The 9,567-nt window shown below is 42.1% G+C and overlaps 1 pseudogene; it reads left to right on the top strand.

Annotated features, from left to right (window-relative positions):
• The first annotated feature begins 3,968 nt into the window (after window positions 1-3,968).
• LOC126238317 (5S ribosomal RNA) lies at window positions 3,969-4,086 on the top strand (annotated as a pseudogene).
• Window positions 4,087-9,567: the final 5,481 nt, after the last annotated feature.

Genomic DNA, 9,567 nt, shown 5'->3' with positions numbered 1-9,567 from the left:
TCGGCCACCAGCGGCCGGCGGTGGAAGTAGTTCACAAAGTGATAACTAAAGTATGGAACTCAGAGATGATACCTGAAGAGTGGCAGGAGTCGATTCTGATTCCAATTTTTAAGAAAGGTGACAAAATGGATTGTAGTAATTATAGAGGGATATCGCTATTACCAATATGTTCCAAAATTTTCTCGAATATTCTGCTAAGCAGGCTTACACCATATGCAGATGAAATCGTGGGGGATTACCAAGCCGGCTTTCGGAGGAACAGATCAACTATAGACCAAATATTCACCCTGCTTCAAATTTTGGAAAAGAAGTGGGAATACAATAAACCAGTTCATAATCTTTTCATAGATTTTACAAAAGCATATGATTCAGTATTGCAGTCAAAATTGTACAGAATTCTTTTGGAACTTGGAATACCAAAGAAGTATGTTAGACTTATAGAAGCGAGTTTGAAAAACACAAAATGTAGAGTACGCGTGGGGAAATTGGAGTCAGAAGAATTTGTAATAAAGAACGGTCTTAAGCAGGGAGATGCCCTGTCTCCACTACTTTTTAATTTAGTCCTAGAATATATTGTACGAATGGCAGCAGATAATTCAGAGGGTGTGGAGTTAAATGGAAATATTAAGATATTAGGGTATGCAGATGATCTAAACATCATTAGCGATAGGAAAGAATCTGTAACAGCAAATGCGAATGCGTTAATCAAGGCTAGTGAAGATGTAGGTCTAAGGATAAGTGAAGACAAAACTAAATACCTGGTTACTACTAGAATGCCAACAGCAGTAGATCATGAAATGTTAAGAGTTGGTGAGATGCAGTTTGAAAAAGTGAACACATTTAAGTATCTAGGCGTGGACATCGCTTCGAGAAATGAGATTGAATCCGAACTGAAGAAGAGATTACGGGCGGGAAATGCGTGCTACTTCTCACTGAATAGATTACTTTCATCGCGGATATTGTCCAGGAATTTAAAGATTAGAATATACAAAACTATTATTCTACTAGTTATGCTGTATGGGTGTGAGACGTGGTCTCTCACTGTGCAAAATGAAAAGCCGTTTCGAGTATTTGAAAACAAAATTTTGCGGAAAATTTTCGGAGCAAAAAGGGACGACATTAGCGGAGAGTGGTGAAAACTGCATAACGAAGAGGTTCACGAACTCTATTCAAGCCCTGACATAATCAGTATTATTAAATCACGTAGGCTGCGAGGGCGGGTCACGTAGCTCGAATGGATGAGGGCAGGGCACCGCGCAGAGTACTGGTAGGGCACCTAGAGGGAAAACGTCCTGTGGGGAGACCGAGGCGTAGATGGGAGGACAATGTGAAGGCTGATTTGAGGAGCCTAGGTATTGAAGGTGAATGGAAGGAAATAGCCCAAGACAGGGACAGATGGCGAAAATATGTTGCTGCGGTAATGGACTCTCGAATCCGGTATGACCAGTGAGTATATTTTGTGGAAGATGCTTTTGTCTTTGTGTGTGTTTGGTAATCAATGACCCTTGTGGTCCACCACGGCATCGCAATAGGCTTTATTTTAACAGTTTGCTTGTTTATTGAGCTATAATTTCTGCAAGAATATCTGTTCTTTCGCGCGCTTTCTACAAAGCAGCGCAACAGTTTGGTTCGGAATGCACCACGTGCTCTAGTTCGGCCGTTTGCAAGCAGCAGACGCATTTAGTATGTTGAATAATTATCGCACAACCTCGTGCATTGGTTAAACCTCTGTCCAGAACAGTGCATGCGGAGAATCGTAATGCGAATCTCACTGAGATATTTTTATGGTATGAATGCAAAGGAGATGATAGTATCATTGTCTCCAATCCCCGTTTTCTGTGTTTCTTCTTGCTGTAGTTAAATTGTGCTCTGTTACATTCTCACGTAATTCTTACTTAAATATTTCTAGTCAGGCACCAGTTACGTGTAGTTAGGATGTGCAACCAAATACTTAGATACAATAAATAATCTACGTGAAAGATAAATTCTGTGGTGTTGATCTTGCCCACTTACTCCGATTTCCAATCCTGAATTAATCAAGTTGCTTCATGCGCGACATGGAGAGCTATCTATCTGGCTACTTAAAGAAATTTGCATACTTGTAATTAAATTATTAAAGTAATTAAACTAATAATTTTCTAGCTCCGTTTTTTTTCTAAATGGTGGCGACCCTGAATTTCTGATTTTTTATCACTACTTGTGTGAGAGAAGCAGCTAGACATGCGAGATAACGTATATGGCTCGATGAGAAACGTCGTAAAGATAATAATACGTTACAAGTGAAAATTACATTCTGGAACCAGAGAATGAGTTTTTGAATGGTTTTGTTTGATGGATGGGCACAGCGAGGACATTTGATACGTCAGACTGGGTGCTGCGATTAAAATGAGAGAACAGGTACTTAATACCTGACGTGAGCGACTGCAGTGCCCTCGCACTGAGGAGCCCACGAAGCAGACATCGGGTATGGTAGTCACGTAACTCGTCGGGCCGCAATCATCCTAACTGGGCGTATGCGTTGACCTTGTGAAACAGGCGAATGTTGCCGATGTAAGACCCTCAAGCGTTCCTGGTTAGTCTAGCCATTGTTTCGTAGAATATTCTTTAAAGATAAAAAGTTATCTCACATGAAAACTTAATATTTCTAAGAAAGCTGCCCTATACTGCTGTTTCCAAACGGGAGTTATCGTTTCAGTTCTCGAAACTGATGATGGTTTAAATATGGTAGCCACTTACGCCGCTTGAAAAACTACAAAGTTGTGGATGTTCTACAGCATTCATTTACTTAACCGGCTATAGGCTTACAAGGCCATCATGAGTCTGTTACGGTGATGATTGCCACGTAAGCCGGAAAGAACACATACAAAATGTTGTGAGGAAGGCGAACCAAAGATTGCGTTTCATTGGCAGAACACTTAGAAGATGCAACAGATCTGCTAAAGAGACAGCCTACACTACGCTTGGCCGCACTTGTTTTCGACAACGGCTAAAACGGTGTATGATCCTTACCAGATAGGACTAACGGAGCTCATCGAGAAAGTTCATGTTTTATGTTATCGAGAGATAGAGGAGAGAGTGTCAAGGACATGATGTAGGATTTGAGGTGGACATCATTAAAAGCCGGCTGTTGTCGCCGAGCGGCTCTAGGCGCTTCAGTCCAGAACCACGCTGCTGCTACGGTCGCAGGTTCGAATCCTGGCTGGGGCATGGATGTGTGTGATGTCCTTAGGTTAGTTAGGTTTAAGTAGTTCTAAGTCTAGGGGACTGATGACCTCAGATTTTGAGTCCCATAGTGCTCAGAGCCATTTGAATTTGAACCATCATTAAAACAAAAGCCATTCTCGTTGCTGCGGGATCTTCCCAAGAAATTTCAGTCACCAGATTTCTTCTCAGAATGCGAAAATATCTTGTTGACGGTGACTTGCATAGGGAGAAACGATCCTCATAATAAAATAACGTAAATCAGAGCTCGCACGGAAAGATGTAGGTGTTCGTTTTTTCCGCGCGCTGCACGAGAGTTGAATAATAGAGGATTATTGGGAAGTTGGTTAGATGAATCCTCTGCGAGGCACTTAAATATGATTTGGAGAATATACATGTAGATCTAGATGTAGAACTGAGCAGGTAAACTAATTCTGTAGAACATACACAATTTTGTGTTTTTCTTGTGTAACTGTCGAGGTGTTCTAGCGAGCAGTGACGGAAGAATTAGTTGATTTATTGTTTGAAGTAGAAGGTCTTTATGTATGAGCTGCAAGCATTCTTTTTGCAAACATTCTTTTTTGGTGGTTAATTTACAGCCCTTTAAAGTTAGTACCGCCATTAGACTGTTGTTTATTTATAGTGTTACGTTTACACTTACAAAATCATGATTTCGGCTTCAAAGTGCCATTATCAAGTGTTTTAAGTGTTATAAATTGCCTAAGATGGCATACTGTCGTATTAAAATACACTATTAGACACCTTAGGCCAACGGCCTTGCCGCAGTGGTAACACCGGTTCCCGTCAGATCACCGAAGTTAAGCGCTGTCGGGCTGGGCTAGCACTTGGATGGGTGACCATCCGGTCTGCCGAGCGCTGTTGGCACGCGGGGTGCACTCAGCCCTTGTTAGGCAAACTGAGGAGCTACTTGACTGAGAAGTAGCGGCTCCGGTCTCGGAAACTGTCATACGGCCGGAAGAGCGGTGTGCTGACCACACGCCTCTCCATATCCGCATCCCGTGACGCCTTCGAGTTGAGGATGACACGGCGGCCGGTCAGTACCGTTGGGCCTTCATGGCCTGTTCGGGAGGAGTTTAGTTTAGTTTTTATTAGACACCTTGCCTAAGAGTCGATATTTCTGGCAGAGCCTACTGCTTTGTTTCATTACTGAGTACACCATCTTGACTGAATGACAGTTGGCTAAGTCAAGATGGTGTACTCAGTAATGTAACAAAGCAGTAGGCTCTGCCAGAAACATCGAATCTTAGACAATGTGTCTAATAGTGTATTTTAATACGACAGTATGCCATCTTAGGCAATGTATAACACCTAAAACACTTGATAATGGCACTTTGAAGCCGAAATCATGATTGTGTAAGTGTAAATGTAACACTGTAAATAAACAACAGTCTAATGGCGGTACTGACTCTAAAGAAATATATTATGACTGTGGCCCCGCATTATGAAAAAATTATTAATTTACAGCCCTTCGCTGAAATATGGGAGTAATGAAAAGCAACCCATGTGCAATCCCTCTGCGGCCAGGGCCAGGTTGCTGGCGAGTGACACGATGATCATAGTTCAGACCCCAGGTGGAACAGGAAATTTTCCTCACAATAATTTGGCCGGTAATGGGAGAGATGATCTTCAGCAGCTCAGAGTCTACATCCTACACGTGCTACGGCAGCTATCTACAGTGCACTGGTTCACCTGTCAAGCAACAGGCACAGTTCGCATGCAAATTACTGTATGTCAAATCATTCCATGTAGGCTTTCACGGCCGGCGTCTTCATCAATAAACACTTCCGGGCTAAGTTGCCGTGGTCGAGGGAGAAGAAGTTTTACTGATCGACCACGGCAACTTAGCCCGGAAGTGTTTATTGATGATACTGTATGTCAGTTAGCTCCAACAAATAAAACCGTTTCCAGCGAACACTACAGTCGATTCTGTTTATTTTGGTGGAGTTTGGGGCATTCCGCTCTATTTAATTAGTATATTGTATTGTTAACGGATAATTTATTCGGCTATTACATTGATGGTATTTAAATCTCACAAACCATTTCGAAATCACACTATTTAATCATCAGGCGTGCCATAAGTAAATGATATAACACAACAGAAAATATAAACTCATTACGACGCACTAGCATGCAAAGTGTCATCATAAATATTTGGAAAAAAAGAAATAACAATTGTATATAGCTGTTGTTGCGGAAGATGACCTTACAAACAAACTTTAATTACTATTTATGTTAATTTAAAAAATTAATGAAGAGTGCAGGGATGGAAGCTGAGGTAAATACAGGTATAACTGTAATGAAAAGCAACCCATGTGCAATCCCTCTGCGGCCAGGGCCAGGTTGCTGGCGAGTGACACGATGATCATAGTTCAGACCCCAGGTGGAACAGGAAATTTTCCTCACAATAATTTGGCCGGTAATGGGAGAGATGATCTTCAGCAGCTCAGAGTCTACATACAGGTATAACTGTAATGAAAAGCAACCCATGTGCAATCCCTCTGCGGCCAGGGCCAGGTTGCTGGCGAGTGACACGATGATCATAGTTCAGACCCCAGGTGGAACAGGAAATTTTCCTCACAATAATTTGGCCGGTAATGGGAGAGATGATCTTCAGCAGCTCAGAGTCTACATCCTACACGTGCTACGGCAGCTATCTACAGTGCACTGGTTCACCTGTCAAGCAACAGGCACAGTTCGCATGCAAATTACTGTATGTCAGTTAGCTCCAACAAATAAAACCGTTTCCAGCGAACACTACAGTCGATTCTGTTTATTTTGGTGGAGTTTGGGGCATTCCGCTCTATTTAATTAGTATATTGTATTGTTAACGGATAATTTATTCGGCTATTACATTGATGGTATTTAAATCTCACAAACCATTTCGAAATCACACTATTTAATCATCAGGCGTGCCATAAGTAAATGATATAACACAACAGAAAATATAAACTCATTACGACGCACTAGCATGCAAAGTGTCATCATAAATATTTGGAAAAAAAGAAATAACAATTGTATATAGCTGTTGTTGCGGAAGATGACCTTACAAACAAACTTTAATTACTATTTATGTTAATTTAAAAAATTAATGAAGAGTGCAGGGATGGAAGCTGAGGTAAATACAGGTATAACTGTACTCAACTTTCACGGGAAGGTAACCCTCTGGTACTACGCTCCTCTTATCACGTGGAGTCCCAAGAAACCGATCAACACTAAACTCTGTTAGCCTGTCAGCGATAACGTGTTCAGAACATAAGGTTCTCATGACAGAATATACAGGGTGCCCCAGCACTTCGTCATTTTCGATACTGTGAAACAAATTTCTTCACTGCAAGCTCTTTGCTTTCCATATTTTGAGAGCTGATACTATGGACCAAAGCAAAAACGTCCTGTAAACATGGCCTCTAAAGTGCCTATCTCTAGAGCTCTAGCACTTGTTCATCTTCGGAACTGTGAAACACATCTCTTCTACTGCACAAGTGCACATACAGCAGCTCCTAAGGTATGTATTTTAGTGTCCATGTTCACTAGACTGTTTTTCTTGTTTTGCTCCATACTACCTCCTCCCAATATATGGAAAGCAATGAGCTTTCAGTAGAAGAGATGTGTTTCACAGTATTGAAGACGAAGTGCTCATAGATGTTAAAGTGTGCGCCGGCCGGAGTGGCCGAGCGGTTCTAGGCGCTGCAGTCTGGTACCACACGACCGCTACGTCGCAGGTTCGAATCCTGCCTCGGGTATGGATGTGTGTGATGTCCTTAGGTTAGTTAGGTTTAAGTTGTTCTACGTTCTACGGGATTGATGACCTCAGAAGTTAAGTCCCATAGTGCTCAGAGCCATTTGAACCATTTTTTGTTAAATTGTGCATTTTAGAGCCAATGTTTACTAGACTTTTTTTTCGAATCATCGTCCCTGTCGTGTCTCTGAATATTGACCTTCCTCCTGGAACACCCTGTACATGTAGAAGTCTCATCATCTGATGGATGTCTGTGTGGTAATGGTCAAGTGTCCAGTCATACAGCAAAACAAGAATGTGTGGCTAACGTAGTGGAATGAAATGTACCATCAAAGTTCAGAAGTATTTTGATTTGTCTGCAATCTATGTAACACCACGACTTGAGGTGAAAAAGGAAAATACGCCCAGAGACTAGAAATGTTACCAGTTACAGGTACAGAAAGATAAATAACCACACATGTGGGCTGCTCACTGCGATAACTAGGTTAATGATGGTATGTACTGCCCGCAACGAACAGCCCACGCGTGTAGTTATTTCTGCTGTACCACAAAAACATTGCGGCACCGGCTGTTCATCGTTGCCAAATGCCAATTCTGACTGTCACGCTGAAGTCATGCACAGAGCTGCGAAAAACAAGCGGCGTGGGAAGTTAAGCAAGCCATTGTTCTTGTTCACTGCATTGCAATGTCCCACACGCACCGCGCAATACTCAGTTTGTTTCAGGACTTTGAATAGATGCTACGGGCAGTAATCAGCATACAGCTCGACGCAAGCGTCTTGCATTCGTAGTAGGTGCAATGAACTTAGCGAACATCTTGGTGGACGTCAGTTTAAGAACGATGATTAGGGGCAAACAGAAGATCTGTTAGAGGCGATCTGAAACTGGTCAGACATGACGTTATGACTACTCCTCTGCACGCTCAGGGCAAGTGTCAAGATCCGAATGATATTTCAGTACTTGGTGTAATAGTCTTAGAGAAGCTAATGTACGTTGTTTCTGTTCTTGACACGAATATCAGTCACCTTTTCTGCTGCCTTTCTTCTCCTTCATTAATACGAATGTTTCCATGACTCTCGTACCATATGTCGTCCGCCTCCTTAGCTGAGGCGTCAGGTGCCGGACGTACTTTTGAAATCATCCGATGATATCGTGGGGCACAGGTGGGAAAGATGCTATAGTGGCTAGACAGCTGTTGTTGTGGTCTTCAGAACGAAGATGGTTTGATGCAGCTCTCCACGCAGGTCTGCCCCACGAAAGCTGTTTATTATACACCAACGGAAAAAAAAATCACATCACCAAGAAGGAGTTGAGCGTCATAAACCAAAGTTGTTAGGCGTGTGTCTACATCTGAAAGATAATGTCTATTCAGATGTTGCGGGAGTCGCATACGGGTGGCGCTAGAAATATCACTACGAGGATGCAAATCAGTTGTGGTTGTTGTTGTTGTGGTCTTCAGTCCAGAGACTGGTTTGATGCACCTCTCCATGCTACTCTATCCTGTGCAAGCTTCTTCATCTCCCAGTACCTACTGCAACCTACATTCTTCTGACTCTGTTTAGCGTATCCATCTCTTGGTCTCCATCTACGATTTTTACTCTCCGTGCTGCCCTCCAATACTAAATTGGTAATCCCTTTATGCCTCAGAACATGTCCTACCAACCGATCCCTTCTTCTAGTCAAGTTGTGCCACAAATTTCTCTTCTCCCCAATTCTATTCAATACTTCCTCATTAGTTACGTGATCTTCCCATCTGATCTTCAGCATCCTTCTGTAGCACCACATTTCGAAAGCTTCTATTCTCTTTTTGTCCAAACTATTTATCGTCCACGTTTCACTTCGATACATGGCTACACTCCATACAAATACTTTAAGAAAAGACTTCTTGACACTTAAATCTATACTCGATGTTAACAAATTTCTCTTCTTCAGAAACGCTTTCCTTGCCATTGCCAGTCTACATTTTATATCCTCTCTACTTCGACCATCATCAGTTATTTTGCTCGGCAAATAGTAGAACTCATTTACTACTTTAAGCGTCTCATTCCCTAATATAATTCCCTCAGCATCACCCGACTTAATTCGACTACACCCCATTATCCTCGTTTTGCTTTTGTTGATGTTCATCTTATATCCTCCTTTCAAGACACTATCCGTTCCGTTCAGCTGCTCTTCCAGGTCCGTTTTTGTCTCTGACAGAATTACAATGTCATCGGCGAACCTCAAAGTTTTCATTTCTTCTCCATGGATTTTAACTCCTACTCCGAATTTTTCTTTTGTTTCCTTTACTGCTTGCTCAATATACAGATTGAATAACATCAGGGATAGGCTACAGCCCTGTCTCACTCCCTTCCCAACCACTGCTTCCCTTTCATGTCCCTTGACTCTTATAACTGCCATCTGGTTTCTGTACAAATTGTAAATAGCCTTTCGCTCCCTGTATTTTACCCCTGCCACCTTTAGAATTTGAAAGAGAGTATTCCAGTCAACATTGTCAAAAGCTTCCTCTAAGTCTACAAATTGTAGAAACGTAGGTTTGCCTTTCCTTAATCTTTCTTCTAAGATAAGTCGTAGGGCCAGTGTTGCCTCAGGTGTTCCAACATTTCTACA

Source organism: Schistocerca nitens, chromosome 2, assembly GCF_023898315.1.
Source record: "Schistocerca nitens isolate TAMUIC-IGC-003100 chromosome 2, iqSchNite1.1, whole genome shotgun sequence".
NCBI classification, from domain to species: domain Eukaryota; kingdom Metazoa; phylum Arthropoda; class Insecta; order Orthoptera; family Acrididae; genus Schistocerca; species Schistocerca nitens.
This window is presented reverse-complemented; position numbering and strand designations above follow the sequence as displayed.